Source organism: Etheostoma cragini, chromosome 20, assembly GCF_013103735.1.
Source record: "Etheostoma cragini isolate CJK2018 chromosome 20, CSU_Ecrag_1.0, whole genome shotgun sequence".
In the NCBI taxonomy this organism is placed as follows: Eukaryota; Metazoa; Chordata; class Actinopteri; order Perciformes; family Percidae; genus Etheostoma; species Etheostoma cragini.
The window spans coordinates 7,225,497-7,243,901 of NC_048426.1; the positions used below are offsets into that span (position 1 = coordinate 7,225,497).

Below are 18,405 nucleotides of genomic sequence, written 5' to 3' on the forward strand. Positions count from 1 at the left end.
ACTCCTGGTTACCACCCGCCTGCCTGCCTGCTGTCCTCATCTCTGCATTTGGGTCCAATCCTCACTCCTCCACAACAAAACACTAGCCAAATGGCCAAATGGCTATTTGATGAAAAGGTTAATTCTGAACCTGCCTGCATTACAAACTGGGTTTCTAGAGTTTGAAAAAGAGCGTTTTCCTATCTCTTCATCCCATTTGATGAAATGAAATCACTGAATCACTGGAATAACCCTTTGATTCTCGAAACATCAATAGATGTAATAAAAGTTCAATCAATTAAATCTGGCTTTCGAATCTGTCTCTTCATTACAATTTAAAAATGTGCATGTTTTTAAAGAGAAAACCAAGCGCATTAACTGTCTTAAAGGAATCTCAGATGTTACTTCTAATTGCAAAGGAAAGAGCTACGTTATTGATTAGTAGCATTAAGTGAAAGCTGGTGTTCCCCTTCAAAGTGAAACGGTAGTGTAACCAAGTGGAGAATGAACATTGTCATGGTTTCCAGAGGAAAGCACATGCAGTGACACTTTCACTAATGGCCATCTTTCGCAGCTGACCATGTCTGTCATGCTGCAGGGGAGGAGTTTCAGAGCTGCTAATCTTCCCTGGTCAAGTCTCGTTGGGTAAACATTCATTTCATGGCTTGTTGGACTCAGGTTGTGTCTATTTTAATTGGCCTGAAGGAAAAAAAAAGTGACATCTTCCTTCTCCGATTACTGGCTCTCACTCTGTCACCCACAGTTCTTCTACCCAAACCTCTCCATCCAGGGTCCAGCCATTTTTTTCCTGCCCTACACACCCACCACCATGATAAATGGGCCCAAGCTCCATTCAATTAGGCCCAAAGTGCGAAGACGCAGGAACAATGGAAACTGGCCTCAGCCGTGCGGTGCAGACCCTCAGCATTCTTCACAACAATTTAGTCTAATTAGCATCAACTCCTGCCCCATCCATCATACTCCTCAAGAAACATAAACAAACTGTCAGCTCTAGCGTAACAAACAGATCGCCCAGCTACTTAGCACAAATTATTCTTACATGAAACGCAGCTTCTCAGGCAACCTCCCCTCCCCCCCTTCAGGCCATCTGGGGGAATGGAGAGCTATTAAAATTGAAGACATATGTTTCAGTCAAGTTCAACTCTCCAGAGTGCCACGGTGGACACAGTGACAGTTTCCTCTGCTGGCTCGGCTCTGAGGGGTTGGGGCTGCATGACTGACTGAACGGGGTGTGGTGACCAGGATGACCAGGAGGGTGTGTGAGGTTGGGTATGTACACACGTATGTGCAAGCATGTCACATTTGTGTGTGTTTACTTTATGTCTATGCACACAGACTTCTATAGGCATTACAAAAACTTCATTTAGGCATATATTTGCTTTTTAAGGATAACAAGAATGAATTAAGACCATTGCATTTACACACCCAGATGTCGCATCGGCTGAGTATTGTAAGTTCCTTAGAAGAAGAGGTGAAAAAAGAAGGATTGATAAAGTGAAGCATGAAGGATAAGAAAGTCCTACTGATCATGTACACACTTGCCTGTTCAGGCACAATGGACGGAATGTTTTTTTAGTGGCCTCCGCAGACACAAAAAAAGCATTCATTTGCTTTGTGTGCTGTTCTCATCTTTTCTCTCCATGCCCTTATGAATGCATAATTTAAAAGATTGTTCTGAAAATATTATGAAATATCAATAAATGAAAATGAAACTTTTATCGTTAAAAATGAACGGGTATAAATTACGGGTAATAATAGATTAAGCAGAATTCTTACGACCCTGTCCATCAAAATAACAGCGAGTAGGAATACAGTTTGCTCCAATTTCAATTGGAGTCACTATAATGCATTTCCATCTTTGGAGATGGAATAGGGAAAAAGCTGGAAATCTGTTGGCAAAAAAAGTTGAAATATTGCAAGAAAACTAGTATGCTTGTTTGAGTTTTTTTCATCTGTCCAGCATCAATATTGCTGAGCAAGGCTTGAAAAAGAAGAAGTCAGTATCCTTTTAAAGGCTCAGGATTGTCCTGCATCCTTCAGCAAGAGCAATCATTACTAAGGAGCTGAAAATGGCAATAATTGGAATTGCCTGGAAGTAATTGTAGGCACAGACTACACACACACACACACACACACACACACACGAGGTTAAACAATAAACACTTAACAAAACCAAACACTTTTTGATCACATTTCAGGTTTCCTGTTTGATTGGATTTTAAGAGCCTGTCTGACACACCCAGGAAATGTGGTAAGCAAATGAAAAAACATTCTTTCGGGCCTAAAAAGCCCATTCAGGACTTGCTGTGGTTGCATTATAATACAATTAAGCACATTCTCCTGACACCTATTTTGGTGCTTATGATCAGTTATGAGGCCTTTGTGATAAACACCTGTAAATAAATAGGCTAATTAATTCAGATAAAAAAAAAAAAAAGACTCGTTAGAATGAAAACAGGGCATTAAAACGACATAAAACACACAGCACTGTGGATTGGTGGAAATTGGACTAAGTTATACAGCAAACTCATTTTAGAGTGACCATGTGCTGTGCTGGAGCTCCACCAACTCTCCACTTCCAGTCTACACTGACCATGCTTAATTTGTCAATTTTCCATTTCCTTTTGGATGTTCTGCAGAGTGTGAAATGCTTCGCTAATTATCTAGGAAGTTTGCAAGGCGAGGCTTGTTGTTTTTAGAGAGCTGGTGGCAAGCCTCACTCATCCCAGCGAACAAGGAACTGTGCAAACTCAAGATGACAACTAAACCAGACCTCGTCCTGCCTCTCCGTTCACAGCTAAAAACGATCAACAAAATACCGAAATCGAGATAAAGGAAACGTCAGCACCAGCGCTAATTTTTCTTTCCTCCCTTCAATGTACTTATTCAACATTAAACATGCCACAGTGTGGAGGGGGGGAAGTTTCAAACCAAAACCAAAGGAGTTGAGAGAGGCTTTGACAGGCAGATTGCAGAGGAGTTGGATGCCTGAGCCAAGGTGAGAGTGGAGGGTTATTCTAATCAAGCTAATTCCCTCCAAACCTCAACATGATGTCATCCAGTGTTTGCTCATTAGAGATTCTTGTCCGGAGGCCAAGACTAATTCTCATTCAGTCGTGAATGTTTCTTCTTCTCACAGGACAAATTTAAAGATCTATACTACATTAAATTATGGAAAGGGGCGAGGGGGGGGGGGTTGGCTTCACTAGAATGACTAATAAATGGATTGCATTTGTCATACAGTCAGCTCAATGTGTCTCAGATGAAATGGCGCTTGATTCACCTACATGCAAAAACGCCCATATCCACTCTCTCTTTCCCACAAAGCTCAATTTTACAAACAGGGGTTTGGATACACAGCTTTCTGCCCTGTTTCTTTCCTGATGGGCATCGCTCACAAGCCGTTAGGCTTCTGAAGTGCTCTCTCTGGCCTGAACTGTCAGTTCTGTGACTCAGCTAACAGCGTGATCCTCAGATCGAATGCACAAATGGATCCAAAGGAGAGCCGGATAGTCCCAGAGCTCTTGTGCTTTCTCTTTCTGTCCTGTTGCCTCTCCCAATCGTTCTGTTTTTTTTTTTAAATCCTTTTCCCCTCTGCTTGTCTTTTGTATTCACTATGAACATAGTCTGTCTGCAACTCTTAGCCTAGGACTTAATCCTGCCAAAAATGAATATCCTCTTTCTACTTCTATTTTAAACTGTTTGAACAAATACAAAACAAGTGGAAAAGGCTACATAGGCTGCTACCTTTCCTTCAAGTATACACTATTTTAAATTATTTTTAAACGTACAATATGTGATTTTCTACCGCTTAATTAGAATAATGGATGGTTGACACAGACTTTTAATGACATTGTGAAGGTGCGTAGAATTATGGGAGTTGTATTCTTTATTGTTAAACACCATCGCCAACTTGTAGCAAGGCAGGCACAGTATTGAAGGGCAAACAAGGCAGACCCTGTACTTACACACTTTAAACCCAGCCACCATATAGGCGTATGCAATCCCACAATCTAAACTAGAGCTTATTGAGTAGTCCGTCAACAACTATCGATTCATCGCTCCAACAGTCCAAAACCCAAACCTCCCTTTACTATCATGGGAGGATTAGAAAACCAGTGAATATTCACATTTTAGAAGCTGAAACCAAAAGTACAGTGATCTTGTAATTAAGTAATTGAATAATTATTTCAACTCTAATCCCAACCATGATTACAGCCGTTTTCTTAACTTAACTGCTTTGTTACTATGCTCATTTGCCTAATCTTCTTTCCGGTTACCTTTGAAGTATAGAGCCAGTACAAGTACAACTCAGTGTGGGATATAACATTTAACAACCATGAGGCTAGGGCTGCACAATTAGAAAACTAAGTCATATTGCGATTTACAACACTGTGATTGCAATGTATCATGAGACTACTTGATTGGTTATCATGAAATTGCACAAAATACTAACGCTTTGAAATGTGTCTTTCTCAACTTAAACAAGCAAAGTTAAACGAGAATAAAAAAAAAGAAATGCATAAACAAAAAATGTGCAATACTTTAAATAAAAAACCAAAGAACCACAAAAAGCAATCTTTAAAAAAAAGACTTCCACAGCGCTGCGGAGGAGGGTCTGGCTATTCCACACAGCATTCAACAAGTCATTACATCATTTCCGGAGATTATTTATCAAAAATCTCGTTGTGTAAATAACATTTTGGTAAAGCACCAATAGTCAACCATACAATACATCAAGGTATTTGGTCAAGAATATTGTGATATTTAATTTTTCTCTATATTGCCCAGCCCTAGCTCAAAAGTTGTTTTAGTTGTGCAGCAGAAAACTCAGATTGGACAGCTGGCCTAGCTGGCTGTCTGGATTTACCCTGCAGAGATCTGAGGAGCAGTAAAGTGAAGGGTGTTACAATGTAGACTGCAGTGCACACAGAGTGTCATGCACACAGCACACCTTGTTCAATTGAATCACACAATTTTGAGTGAAACTGCGATAACGTTAATCGTGCAGCCCTAGAAAAGACTACAGCTAGTGTTGTCGGCTTGTGTCAGGTTCCACACCAGTGTAGGTTCTGTAGGTTCTGTGGTGACAGGAATTGTAATAAGTTACCTTTGTACATTTAAATAATAAGTAACAACCATCATTTTAAAAAAAGGTCAAAGTCTGGCTCAAGGATTCAATTAACAAATAGATTCATTATTAATTAATAAATCTTTTAATTGATTATTTGGTCTAGAAAACCTTAAAATGTGAAAAGTACCCACCACAAGGTCCATTGAGCCCAAGATGACATCTTCAAATACCTTGTTTTATCCTTCTAAAAGTCCAAACAATACTCAGTTTACTATGATGTAAAACAAAGAATAGCAAATTCTCTGGTTGGAGAAGCATGAACAAGGTGTTTGCTATCTTTGCTTAAAAAATGACTTAAATGAGTGGAGCAATTATCAAAGTAGCAGCAAATTAATTTTCTGTTGATCAAATAATCATTGCAGCTTTATTAAGGATAATTGGAAACTAGGAAGTGAAATAATTTTAAAGTTTTTATAGTTAATAATAATAATAATTATTATTATTATTAATTAATAAAACAATTCAAGTTTGACTTAGACTGACTTCTACTGATGAGGTATTCTTTGTGCAGGTTTGTTGGTAGTGTGAAGTCTCCTTGTTCCTTTCTTACGTTAACACAGACACTTTTGTAGTTGTTCTCCTTCTCCTAAATGTCAACTAACCTAAGCTCTGTCCTTTCTTTCTGGATTTGGCAGCTGCATACTGTATCTCCGTCTCTAAAAAATGTCTAAAGTAGTTCAAATGGTAGTGAACATGACGGGGAAATGGCCTTGATTGTTTAAAGATTGCATATTAAAACAGGATTACAATGCAGGTAATGATTTGCCAAAATAAAATCAAGCCACATGAACCACATTTGCTTTTCACATTAGAATGCAGTTTTGTTGTATACTGCCAGCTTATTACAAAGTGCCATAAGCTGGCAGTATTATGAGGGTTGTGCATGTTTATAGGTCCACACAAACATTTTCAAGCCGCCTTAAAGAGATGGCAGAAAAATAACATTTGGGGCCTCAACCACCAACAAACTCCTTCTTCCCTGATCCACTATATTGCTTAGAGTGTGATGAAGCTGACTAAAGGATTTCATGCACACAAGCATGTCTAACCGACTCCAGTAAATCACTCCCTCTACTGACGGTGGTGGGAGAGCTGCTGCGTTTCAGGTGCTGTTCATCTGGCAGAGGTTTCAGAGGCCTGCCTCCGGAGAAAGAAAACAAACCCTGATCTGCTTCCCCAGTAACGGCTCACCGCGAGCCAGCCAGCGGCCTCCAGGAGGCTGTCCAGCCGCTCCGGCCCCTCGGACCAGGATGTTTGGGTTAGAAAATGACTTTCCTACTCCCTCAGCCCCTTTCTCTAATTGCCCCAGGGTAATTACCTTGTCTCCTTCCCACTTAAGAAAAACTTGCAAAAAAAAGCTGTAGTGTTATTGTATCAAGTAGAAAGTAAAGTTTGCTAAAATTAGCATTACTAATATTTATATAAATCATAATTACAGTAAGAATAATAAATATATTAAATCAGAAAGTGTAGGTGATGTGAATATCAATGAACTATTCAAATAAAGTGTACCGACATCTTGTGGTCTAATAACTGATGATCTTACATTTTCTTGTTTATCCAGCAGCTTACAAAATTACTGAAGAAATACAATTAAATAATCCTCCAGCATGTTTTTTTACTAACAAAACATTTCCTCAAGTAATCACAATAAAAACAACATCTGCAAAACTGCAAAGTCCTGGGTATGATCACTCAAGACGTCTCCTTCATGGCAAAAAGAAAACATGCCATCAATTTAAAGTCAATTCTGAATATGATGGGGGGGGCCATAATCTCAGAGGCCTGAGTGTCGTTCTGCTTTCCCCCGGCTGGGGACTGATAGATTGTTGCAGAGTGCAGATTGTCCCCTGGGTGCCATAGTTCAGGCTGCAACGGTCCAAGTACCATTATGAAACACACCCGAGAGTCTCGCAATTCAGAAAAGACCAGAACACCAATGGAGCTCTTAAAAGATTTCTTCTTGTGCGGTATAGGCAGAGAGGGAGGAAAATGTTTGACTGATAACTCCCCTCTAACCGTTACATACTACGTGCAAACTTGGAAAACACAAATTCAGGCCAAAAAAGAAAAAAAAAGATCACCTGCTCTGATACATAAGCACCAGACAAGAGGGAGATGTGTGCCATGCTTTGAAAAGAGACATGCTCTGCTCCAGTTATTGTTGGGTTCACATGCTCTTGTTGAAGACGTTAACATCAATGGCTCACTATGGAAACAGCTGGCCGCCTGTGTGTTCCTCCAAAGCTTCTGGGGGGAATCTTCAAATTGAGAAAGCATCTGTCAGGGCTTCTGATTACAGAGCAGCCCAGCTGAGAGCTCGCCCTGTCAGAACGCTGATAACTTAACCCTCCTCGTCCCGTTTCCCGGCCACCCCTCTCCCCCCTGTACCTGCTCCAAACGCCGCAGAGCTGCTGGGCCGGCGCCCTGTGTGGTCTCCGTTCTACTGAACGCATCCCAGTGTGGATGCTTGTTTTTAAAACGCACAGCCGGGTTGTGACACAGGCCATAGAAAATACAGCCAGTGTCCTATCTGAGTCATGACTTGGATCTCAAAGTAGAATGAAAAAAAATCTCAAGGATCAGTGTACTGAATGAAAGCTTGGAGGAATTTCAGAATAAATACGCTTTTTGTACTGGTAATATTAACATTTCCAATGATACCTGGAGCAAACTAAACACAGATGTGAGGGGATTATCTCATATTTTGAGAGCTGTATGTCTCGGTTAGGTGAAATCATTTGTGCATACATGTGAAAGGATCAGCAAAGTTATCCATCTTTATATTACCTTAAAAGCCATGAACTTCTCTTAGCTTAACCGCTAAGAGTGCCGCTGGGAACAGTACAAACTCTTAACTCAAAGCATTACTGAGGTGGATTAAAAAGCAGCAATACGGCTCTCTTCTGCCCTCTAGTCCCTCCGTCTGAATCATTATATTCTCAAAATATTTGGACCCGATTCTCCTCTTAAGGCAAAACACTTTAATCCTCATTAAATAGCTGTGCAGCAAATTAATGCCAAACCAGATAAATTAAGAACATATTGCGTCCTTCTCATGACTGCAGCCTTACAAAGAGATGAACATTAACACACTAACACACTGCTCTTTTCTACAACCTAACAGCTTCTTCCACATCTCCATCTCTCCATCCCTCCATCTTATTTCAAACAAACAAAAAAAAGAACCGGTTCAATACCCCTCACTGTTCTTTATAAGCTCTTTCCAGACTGTGATATTTGTGTCTGCTTTGATTTCACTGCAGGACTCTTTGATTTCAAAATGATAAAACAAATTCCTAACATGACCTTTCAGTTTTGTTTCTCATTATCAAATTTTTCCTCGTCGTCTGCCAGCATCCTTCTCTTAAGTATGTCATCCTCCAACCACTCTAGATCAGAAATAATACAAAGTGTCTATAAATTTGAACTTCCTTAATTAAAGCCTTGCCCCGGGACATGCTCTCCCATGGCCACCAGGCACGGGATATTTCCTCTCAAACGACACAAATTGGCCCATGAGCACAACAAATTACATTCTGATTACCGCACTGGCCCAAATGCCGTTCATCTTGATAGAGTTAACCCAAAGTGGGCAGGCCTGTCTCCTAACTACAGAGCTAAAAAGGGGAGAAAGAATTACAGTTTTTGGCGAGGGCTTACTGTAAAATCCTGTGTTGTAAATTTCCAGCTCATCCAGCGAATCACAGGGTAGACACACACAACACACACATCTGTACACGCACACACACAGAAAATGCCATGTAATTCCGTTTTCTTTAGTTTGTCCGGTTTTGTTTTTGTTTTTTTGGACAGTACTTATTATGTTTATTTATATTTCAGCACTTACAGGAGGGGCACGGAAGGTTTGTAATTACTGTATCTGAACTCTTGAATCGTGTATCATATTCAGTTGAAATAACACGAGGTTTGCATTGGCCATGACTTTCTTGTGAAGAAATCCTGAAACAAAACAAAAACTATTAAACAAGAGATCAAAAACTGGCGAGCCTGAAAGATCAGCATTAGGAAGGCATCCAGCGGTTACTTCTGCCTCAGTGCAGCAGGCCCATATGTCTGACCTACTACCAACTGTGGCTACGAGCTACAGGGCACGAGGTTAAATGCCCAATTCGAGACTTTTCAACACACATGTCAGTGTTCATGAGGAACAAGGTGGTAGAGGATAAACAGAGGGAACGTTGCTGCTCTTGAGCGGCTTCAAGTTCATTTTTGCCATTGCCGTTTGCAATCCATACAGTATTTACTGTTATTTTAAAACTCTGAATGCAACAATGTCCCATCAAAGATCTACTAAAAACCCACTGTGGGAATAATAAGTCTGCAGGGATGACAGACAGTAGCTCTACAGAGGAAGAGCTGTGACTTAATTAGGAGGTTCAAGAGCCGGGCTCAAAAATATACACTGAAAACATAATCCAGACGCATGCAGAGCACACACTAATGCTTAAAATATATCCATTTCCTTGGATGCATGTACACGCACGTCTCGCAAATACACTCAATTATAACCAATTTCCCGGCACAAATTTCTCACTTGGATGCACACACGCAAAACAAACAAACATGTACACTTGACCATTTCATGACATGAAAACGTAGCTGAGGCACGCACATGAAAACAGCTGAAGAAAACAGCCATTTTCTTTAGCACGAGTACATAACCTAGATGCACGCACGCATGCATGCATGCACGCACTTGCAGGGTCACTCTCTCTTTGCTCCTTACTACTTAGTCTAAGTGCTCAATTAAGCATAGCTTGATAGGTTGTTTAGCAGATTTCCTTTCCAGTTTTATTATTGTTGCCATGTGTTGTGCTATGTATGCTATGTATTCACATTTCACTTTGACTGCCATGGAAATTTCTGAGTGATTTCAGTGCTTACTTTACATTTGTCCTCTTTCCTGTTTAGCATGCTTTTTTGTGCTGAAAATATCCCTCTGCACACATAACGACTTGTACTACTGTAATGCTGACTGGTTCAGATGTCATGTGGTGAAAGGTGTAGAAGAATTTGTGATCATCTTATTTGCAGTATGAAATTATGCAATAATGTGATGAAATACTCTAAAAGTTAGCTCCACTGTGGTTCCTGCAGCGGTTCCTGCAGCGCAGCGTCCTGGTTTTAATAATTGGTACCTCTAAATAGGAGGCAATGATCCAGAGAAAGCCTCCCATGTTGAGCAATCATAATTATCTGACTGAATCTACTCTTACCATAACAGTATTATTATTATGACTTACATGTATGATAAATATCCTGTGCGTGCTGCCATGCGTGACAACAATGTTCACTATAGACTGTAGGTTCTTAGCTCTGACTGGCTAAGACAACTGAAAATTACTGGTAAAATGCTAATTTTTTGAATACATTAAAACTTTTATTAAGTCACCCTTAAATCCGTTATAATTAACTTATTGGAGTGCCCACAAATAATTATTCTAAAATAACTTAACCATTAATTGACTTGTGTTGCACATTGGTCCTTTTTGCTTTACTGCTATCTGTTAGTGTGATAAGGCCAATAAGTGATCACTGGGACCCTGGACTGTTGACATTTTACCTTACATTGTATGTGATGACTTAATGGGTGACATCACTGCACCAACGCATTACACATATCCCATTCACATATGTTTAACACCTATAAAAGGGATTTTCCACAATTAGTAGTTCATATACTTTTATGTAAATCCCTATGACATATGGATTGAGCAACTAGTGTTTATAGCTACTGTTTGCTTGGTGGAAAAATAATACTCAGCAATAACTAGGCCCAATTATTATCAGTTAAAATCAAAGATTTATTGAACATTTGTAAGCCTATTAGGATTTTCATGACATTAGCTCTAATTATGGATGCAATAATGAGGTATTAACCTATATGTTATGCAGTAATGCAATCATGTATTTGATGATGCAGTAGTGCGTCACCTTAAGGCCAATAACCCACTGGCCTGGCTCCCTGACTGACAGCTGATTCAGAAGTCCCCGCAGTAGTGCATGCGACCTCTCTTGGCTTGCAGCTGTAGTTCGGCCGCGCCCACGTAAGCTCGAGCAAAGAGTACAACCTTACTGTCGCGTGTCGTGTCTTGGCTGGACTCATTTCACACACGGGCCTCCTCTGTAGTAACCACAGAGGAGTCCCCCTCCCCAACAATTGGCCTACTCCGGCCCCCCAACCTCCCGCCAGTGAACCCTTATTATAAATCATGTCATTAAGATAACGTCGTGAGCGTGACTGTGGCTCATACATCACAGGCCCTCCCTGAACTGGAACACGTTTTTGTTTCTGCCAGACTTTCAGAGCATCAATATATCGAATTATAGGCTACAAAGTACTTACATTAAAAGAAGTCATCGTCTTAGAAACAGCATTATTAGAATACAAACTATTCTGCTTCGGCCTAACATGTTGCAAATGTTTTTAAAACCGCTTAAAAAGCCACTCGGTGGTTTTGACAGTTTCTACATTTCTCCTTTTATTTTAGCTATACAAATGTACATTCGGAGACTTTTCCGGCTACAATGCCTTAACGTGTATTTGAGGATCCAGTTCTCTGTGTTTGGTCCAACATTTGACGAAGACAGATCTCAGTCCAAGGCAGATGTAGTTTCAGTGAAAATTGATAGCGCTTGTCAAATAAGGATGATTCACACATGCCGCCTAAAGCGTGCACAAAGCCTCACCTGTAGACACAGCTGAAACTGAAAGTCAAATGAGATTCTCATGCATGTTTTTATTTTTGCAGCTGGCATTACCTAGGATAAAAGTTGGATTTAATAGATAAATCATGCCATCATATAAAGACTTGATGTCTGCAGTAATGGTTGCTTCTTTTTTTAAATAAATAAACAAATAGTTTTTGTTTTTTGAGTAACTGCAATATTTTTGGGAATTTAAGACAGGGACATAACCGATCCTACTGCTGATTTAACAGGCAGCCATTAGGGACCTCTTGTTTGCAGGAAGTCAGCCAAATGACACACGACCACCTGCAGCCAAAGCATGAGCTGAGGAACATCTGTCCCTGACAAAGATAATACTCCCCTGGGATTGGTTATGATGTGTGTTTGGTGCCAGAGGTGGAAGAAGTAAGATTTTTTACTCAAGTAAAAGTGTCAATACCACAGTAAAACTTCTGCACTCAAAATTCCACTTATGTCCAAAAGTGCTAGCATGAAAATGTACTTTAAGTATTAAAAGTACTCATTATGCAAAATGGCTCATTTCAGAATAATCTAGATTATATTATTGTATTACGTAATTGATGAATTAATGTGTACGTCACTAATGTTGCAGCTGGTGGACTGATTTTAACTACCTTATAAACTATAATAATAATATGTCAATGTATTAGTTGATTATATTTTGTTTTAATTATCTAAATCTGCAAAATAACTAAAGCTTTTATATCAATGTAGTGGAGTAGTACAATACTATTTCCCTCTGAAATGTAGTGGAGTAAAAGTATAGCCGAAAATATAAACACTCAAGCAAAGTACAAGTACCTCATTAAGTACAGTACTTTTGATGAAATACTTATTTCAGCTATGTTCATAATCATTTAATTATCACACATGATTAAAATGTCTTAATTACTACCACAGAAATTGGACAAAAGCATTCATTATTTTATCATTTTTGCCAGTTAACCTTTTGGGTCTATACAATCTATTCTGGGATGCCAGAGATTTGCAGTACATTAATTAGACCCAATGCCTGTTTGCAGTCAACTAATTTATTAAGACACTGTGATCATTCACATTTGCCCAAGACGATAGTTAGTTGACAGAGATAATAAATCTTTTTATGTTTGCTTTAGGAATGTTGGCGTGTTGTAATTTTTCCACATTAAATGAAGGGTTACTTTCATTATTACCTGTACAGCCTGCGGCATGCAATCTATTCATAAAGACATATCAGGAAAAATTCACTCACATTAATGTCTGAGGTTACGTCTATTAAGAAATCAGTAAGAAATCAGTAAGGAAACTTCAAATAATAGACGCAGTTTTCTCTCATCTTTACACGTTGTCAAAAATGCTGCCTTGATGGTAAATCCCAGGCTTGTTCTGAAACAGACACGTATTTAGAGCAGCAATGGGAACAAAAGACAGATGTGTCCGGTTAAGTAGCCATCCTTCAGCACTATCATGGCTCATTTTAACCAAGCCATCCACAACCCCCATGCATGGACATCTGTCTGTCAAGGATGGAACAGAAAAAATGTAAATGGGTGCTATTTAATGCAAGCCAAAGCACACATTAATTATGAATGATTTGAGCCTCCGCATGCTTTCCCAGATGGGGGGGGGTTGAGGATGTGAGGCTGAGGGAGCTTATTTAGAGGAACAGGCCAAGAAGCACCCCATCCAGAATCAACATTACTTCAAACATGAGGTCATCTAAACATCTGTCTACAACATGTCCACCGGGAGTTCAATCAAAGCCCGCTGAAACGTGTACAATTGTTTCTGGAAATAAATATTAGGCCTAATTCGGCTGTGATTGGTTCAGCCAGTCGGGAATCGCTCATTGCTAAGTGCAGTCTCTTTGAATGGGACTGGGTTGTGCGCACACGCACCCACACACACCCACACACACACACACACACACACACACACACACACACACACACACACACACACACACACACACACACACACACACACACACACACACACACACACACACACACACACACACACACACACACACTATTCCTCTGCTCTTTTCTTCCTCTCGTACATTTAGGCAAAGTGGCTTTATTTGTTCTTTCCCGACTGATTTCAGGTTCACTGTTTAAAACCAATTAAATCAGGAGAGCTGCGGTGCAGTTTGAAGGAGGTTCTGACAGTCGGGGGGGGAGAGCTGCAGTAATTACCAACGGGCCGTCTGTCTCATGTCGTCACAGTCCATTTGCTGGAGACGGATCGATTTACTCATGGAGTTTAAAAAAGGCATCTACCAAGGAAATAACAAAGGACTTAGAGAAAACATTACAGCAATGAGCATGTAACTAGATAGATTTTTGGTTCTAAAAAAAATTTGGTTCACTGTGTATTTAATCATGATGACATTTTTCTGCTTTACTTCTGTCTTTTAATTGACTTTTTTCAGATAAGAGAACATACATTTTATGCAGTATTTTATTTTTTTATACCTGTAAGCTGCCTTCTCTGAAGAGCACATATGGATTACTTATATTTCCCTATATCCAAAAGTTATATCTGAAACCAAACTACAAAAAAGTTGGAACATTCCTTTATTCTGAAAAGAGATATAGTATGCAACTACTACCACCTTGTGGACAACATTGCTAATCAACATTAAGGGTATAAATTAAAATAGCTTTATTACCCATGAACACATCTGCACTGCAGAATAAAATATTACTGTACAGTACTCGCTTTGTTAATGCCTGTGTACAACTAACTGGAATTTAAACTTATTAAAAATACACTGTTAATAACTCCAAAACATACTAGGGTTGCAACTACCAATTATGTTCACCATTGATTATTTTGTACCAACTATTTTCTCAATTAAATTGATTAATTGTTTGGGCTATAAAGTGTCCAAAACATAGTGAAAAATGGCCATGACAATATCCTGAAGCCTGCACATCTAATCGTAGGGGTTAAGATCCTTATTTTTAAACTCCTCATATTTTCTTATTTTAATTGAAGTGCTAAAACTAGCCAATATCTCACCCAAAAAAAGCAACGATTGGAAATATGAATGCAAACGCAAAGCCTTGATTAGCAAAAAAGTAAACTGGTTAATGGACTAGGCCTAATCGTTCGAGCTCTCAAACATACGCACAGACAAATGCATACTAATATCACAAAGATAGTGTATTCCACCAGGCACTAAACAAAGTTATCAAAATAACTGGTGACAGCTTGCACCTAATAATGCCAAAACTGTGCACCTAATAATGCCAAAACTGTGTACCTAATAATGCCTAAACTTTGCACCAAATACCACTTTCTCCCCTTTATTCACATGTAATTTAAAAGGCACTATGACCAGCATGCACATAAACAGAACCAGTCTGTTCCCATCCTCGTTTACAGGGAATCAGGATGGAAAGAATCTCTGGAGGGGTGGGTTAGGAGAAAGTAGCACTGAAGTCCTTCTGCTCAGGGTTAAAACCTCTGTCCCATCATGACAGACCAGAGCCCCTTGGCCTCCCGTTGAAAGCTCAGGACATCAGGTTGTCAGACCCAGGGGGCCTGTGAGATGTAAACATGGAAAGGCAAGCGCTAATGCCAGAGTAGTAGATCCTTCTTAAATAAATCATTGTAATTGAGTGAATTAATGGAGTAAATGAGGTTTAAAGTGAACTGTCTGGAACAGTAAAGAGTGGCAAAGCAGCAACTAAGCACTGGGTGTGATTCAAATATATACTGGCTGTAACATGGATTTGTAAGTCGACAATGCCAACATTAGTTCAGGAGTCAATCACTTATGGAATTAATATACTGTAGGAGCTCTAAAAACCTCCGTCAGTCCCCACAGGAACTGCAACAACAGTGACATGACATCTGAAACAACCGTTTAACACCTTACAGCAGATACAACACAGGCCCGTTTTCACAATAGACACAAGTACACAAACCAAATAGAGTGCTGGGATCTAAGAGAAATGGAGTCGACGAGGGTCAGTAGTCAATGCTTTGGGCTTTACAACTGAAGATCTATTGGTTTGGAGGAAAGAGAACACAGTGTAGGCCACAATATACTCATCTCAACGGTGATTTTAAAAGATATATTGATACTTAATGCCCATTTAGCTGTTTGTATGTTAAAATCTAAATATGTAAAATTAAACTACATCCCCAACAAAAACCCTTTAATGAAAAAGAAACACATTCATACGCAAGCATTTGAGTAGATATTGAAAAAATGTATATATTTCTAGCATTTTAAAGTAAAGATTTACACTGCATCATTGTAATTTCTGATTATTACCAATATATAAGCAAAAGATCCCGCACAAGAAAACTTTGCTAAAAGGACACTGTGGATGTAGTGAGTGAGCACAGCAACAACACCAGGAATAAAACATAAGGAAAGAGTTTTGTGGTCCTTATTGTTTGCAGCTGGCGGCTTCTTCGGCTAGAAGGGAAAAAAATGATACAGTCTACACTGATAATCCCTTCACAGTCTTGCTTATTTGACAACTTTGTATTGTTCACAAATAGGCACGATAAAAGGAACATACGTTTCCTTCATTGGACGTGTAATGCTTGACTACCAAACTGCCCCTACACAAAGCCAGAGCAGCAGCTAGGTCACGAACATGATGAGTCACTAAGTAACAAGTTACTGGGTGAAAGAACAACTGGGTGAATATTAAACTACATATTATAAGACGTACAGTTTACGGTCACAAAAGCAGTAGCCTATGCTTTATAAATAAAACAAACTTGATTTTGTAGATTTCAAAACATTAAGGCAAAGGCTTTTACTAGAGGTCTACGATTCAGAAAATGCCACGGTTCAATTCCGATTATGGTTATGGTTAACGTCTTTTTAATAGCCAAACGGTTCCTATTGTTATTATTATTATTGTTACTACTGTTATTATATTTATACTGTCTTCTATACTGTAGTCTTGCTATAACGGATGAAGGAAATTTGAATTTCCTGGCGGGAGTCATCCAAAAAAGATTAATAAAGAGAAGTCTAGGTCTTTTGGGCTCACGATTAAAAAATGATTCTCGATTTTAAAAAAACTGTTCACAGTATGTAAATGTAGACACTTTTCCCATGATTGGTTGTTTGTATGTATGTATGTATGTATGTATGTATGTATGTATGTACGTACGTATGTCTCCATACTATTCATGTGGATTTGTTTGTCATTTGTTATTTGAACATCATGTTATGATGTATGTTATGTTGTGTGTGATGTCTGTAAGCTACTGAACCTTGGGGATCAATAAAGTATCAATCTATCTATCTATCATTTGATTGCAGTGGACATACAGTAAAAATAAAAAATTTAAAAAAAATGTTAAAACATTTTTTTTTTAATGAAAATTTTGGAATTACATGAATTGATTTTGAAATCGGTAGAGCTTGAATCTTGAATAGATTTTTCCACAGCACTAGCTTTTACTGTGAGCAACCACATTATGTGAATGTATCACATTCATTTCACAAATACACACACACAACCACAATCCTGGACCGCTGTCACTGAGCTGCACATGCAGAGCAATGGAGAACTAAAACTACATGTTTACAGTAAGTTTATGTAGGAAAAAAGATTCCTCAGTCGCTATTAATATCCCTGAATAGGCCCAAGTCAGCGCACCTGAAAAGCCAGTAACAACAGCAGACAGTACTAGGTTTTTGGAAGTACAATACACCTCTTACAGAGACTTATTTTTGCACAACCTTGCTCAATGATTTTAGGAATGTAAAATGATTAACTGCCAGCCTAGACTTTGGTTTTGCCTTTATATAAAGTGCATTTCAAAATAGACAAAAGAGAATTCACTATGTTTTCAATCACCTGCCTCCTACTGTTGCCATTTTCCGAAACTGATAACTACGTAAATCTGAGCCTTACAAGAGAGAGCAAATGGAATGATGCAACAGTTTGATTTAGTATGCAAGTCTTCCCAAATTAGAATTCAGACCATGACTACTATATTCTGCAGGCAATTCACCTGCATGTTGCAACTCCTTCCAAATATTTAGTGTTTCACAATAATGGTCTGAGCGTGTATTGTTTGACAAACAATTTAAAAAAAAATTGGCTCAACTATCTAATCATTATTGTGGGCCAATTACTGTCAAATAGGTGTGATTATTAGGGTGTTATACAGGTTTTGGTAGTAAATACTATGGCTTACATGAAGGATATAGTCTTGGTGAAGATACACATTCAGCACTGGAAGCAAAACTTGATATTCACAAAACTTCCACAAGTTTCATTGAGAAAGCCAACACTGTAACTTAAGTTATTAACTTCTGCTGTCTTTCCTCCACTACCGCATCTCTAATCGAGGCAACATTGTCAGGATAGTCTCTCCACCCGCAGTCGCGCTGTCTTGACTTTGTCCCTCTGCTTCAGGAAACACAATTTGGCAAAGTGTGTGCAGTGTTACGCAATTTTAATTTGATACAGACTGTGAAGCTGAGGATTGACTTCTGATCACTTCCTGGCTGATGTGCGTGTAAACACACACACACACACACACACATACACATACATATATATATA

At 39.0% G+C, this 18,405-nt stretch overlaps 1 protein-coding gene across 2 annotated transcripts in view; it reads right to left on the reverse strand.

Annotated features, from left to right (window-relative positions):
• slc25a21 (solute carrier family 25 member 21) overlaps positions 1 to 18,405 on the reverse strand; it is a 92,597-nt gene that overhangs the window by 71,761 nt on the left and 2,431 nt on the right. The window lies entirely within an intron of this gene.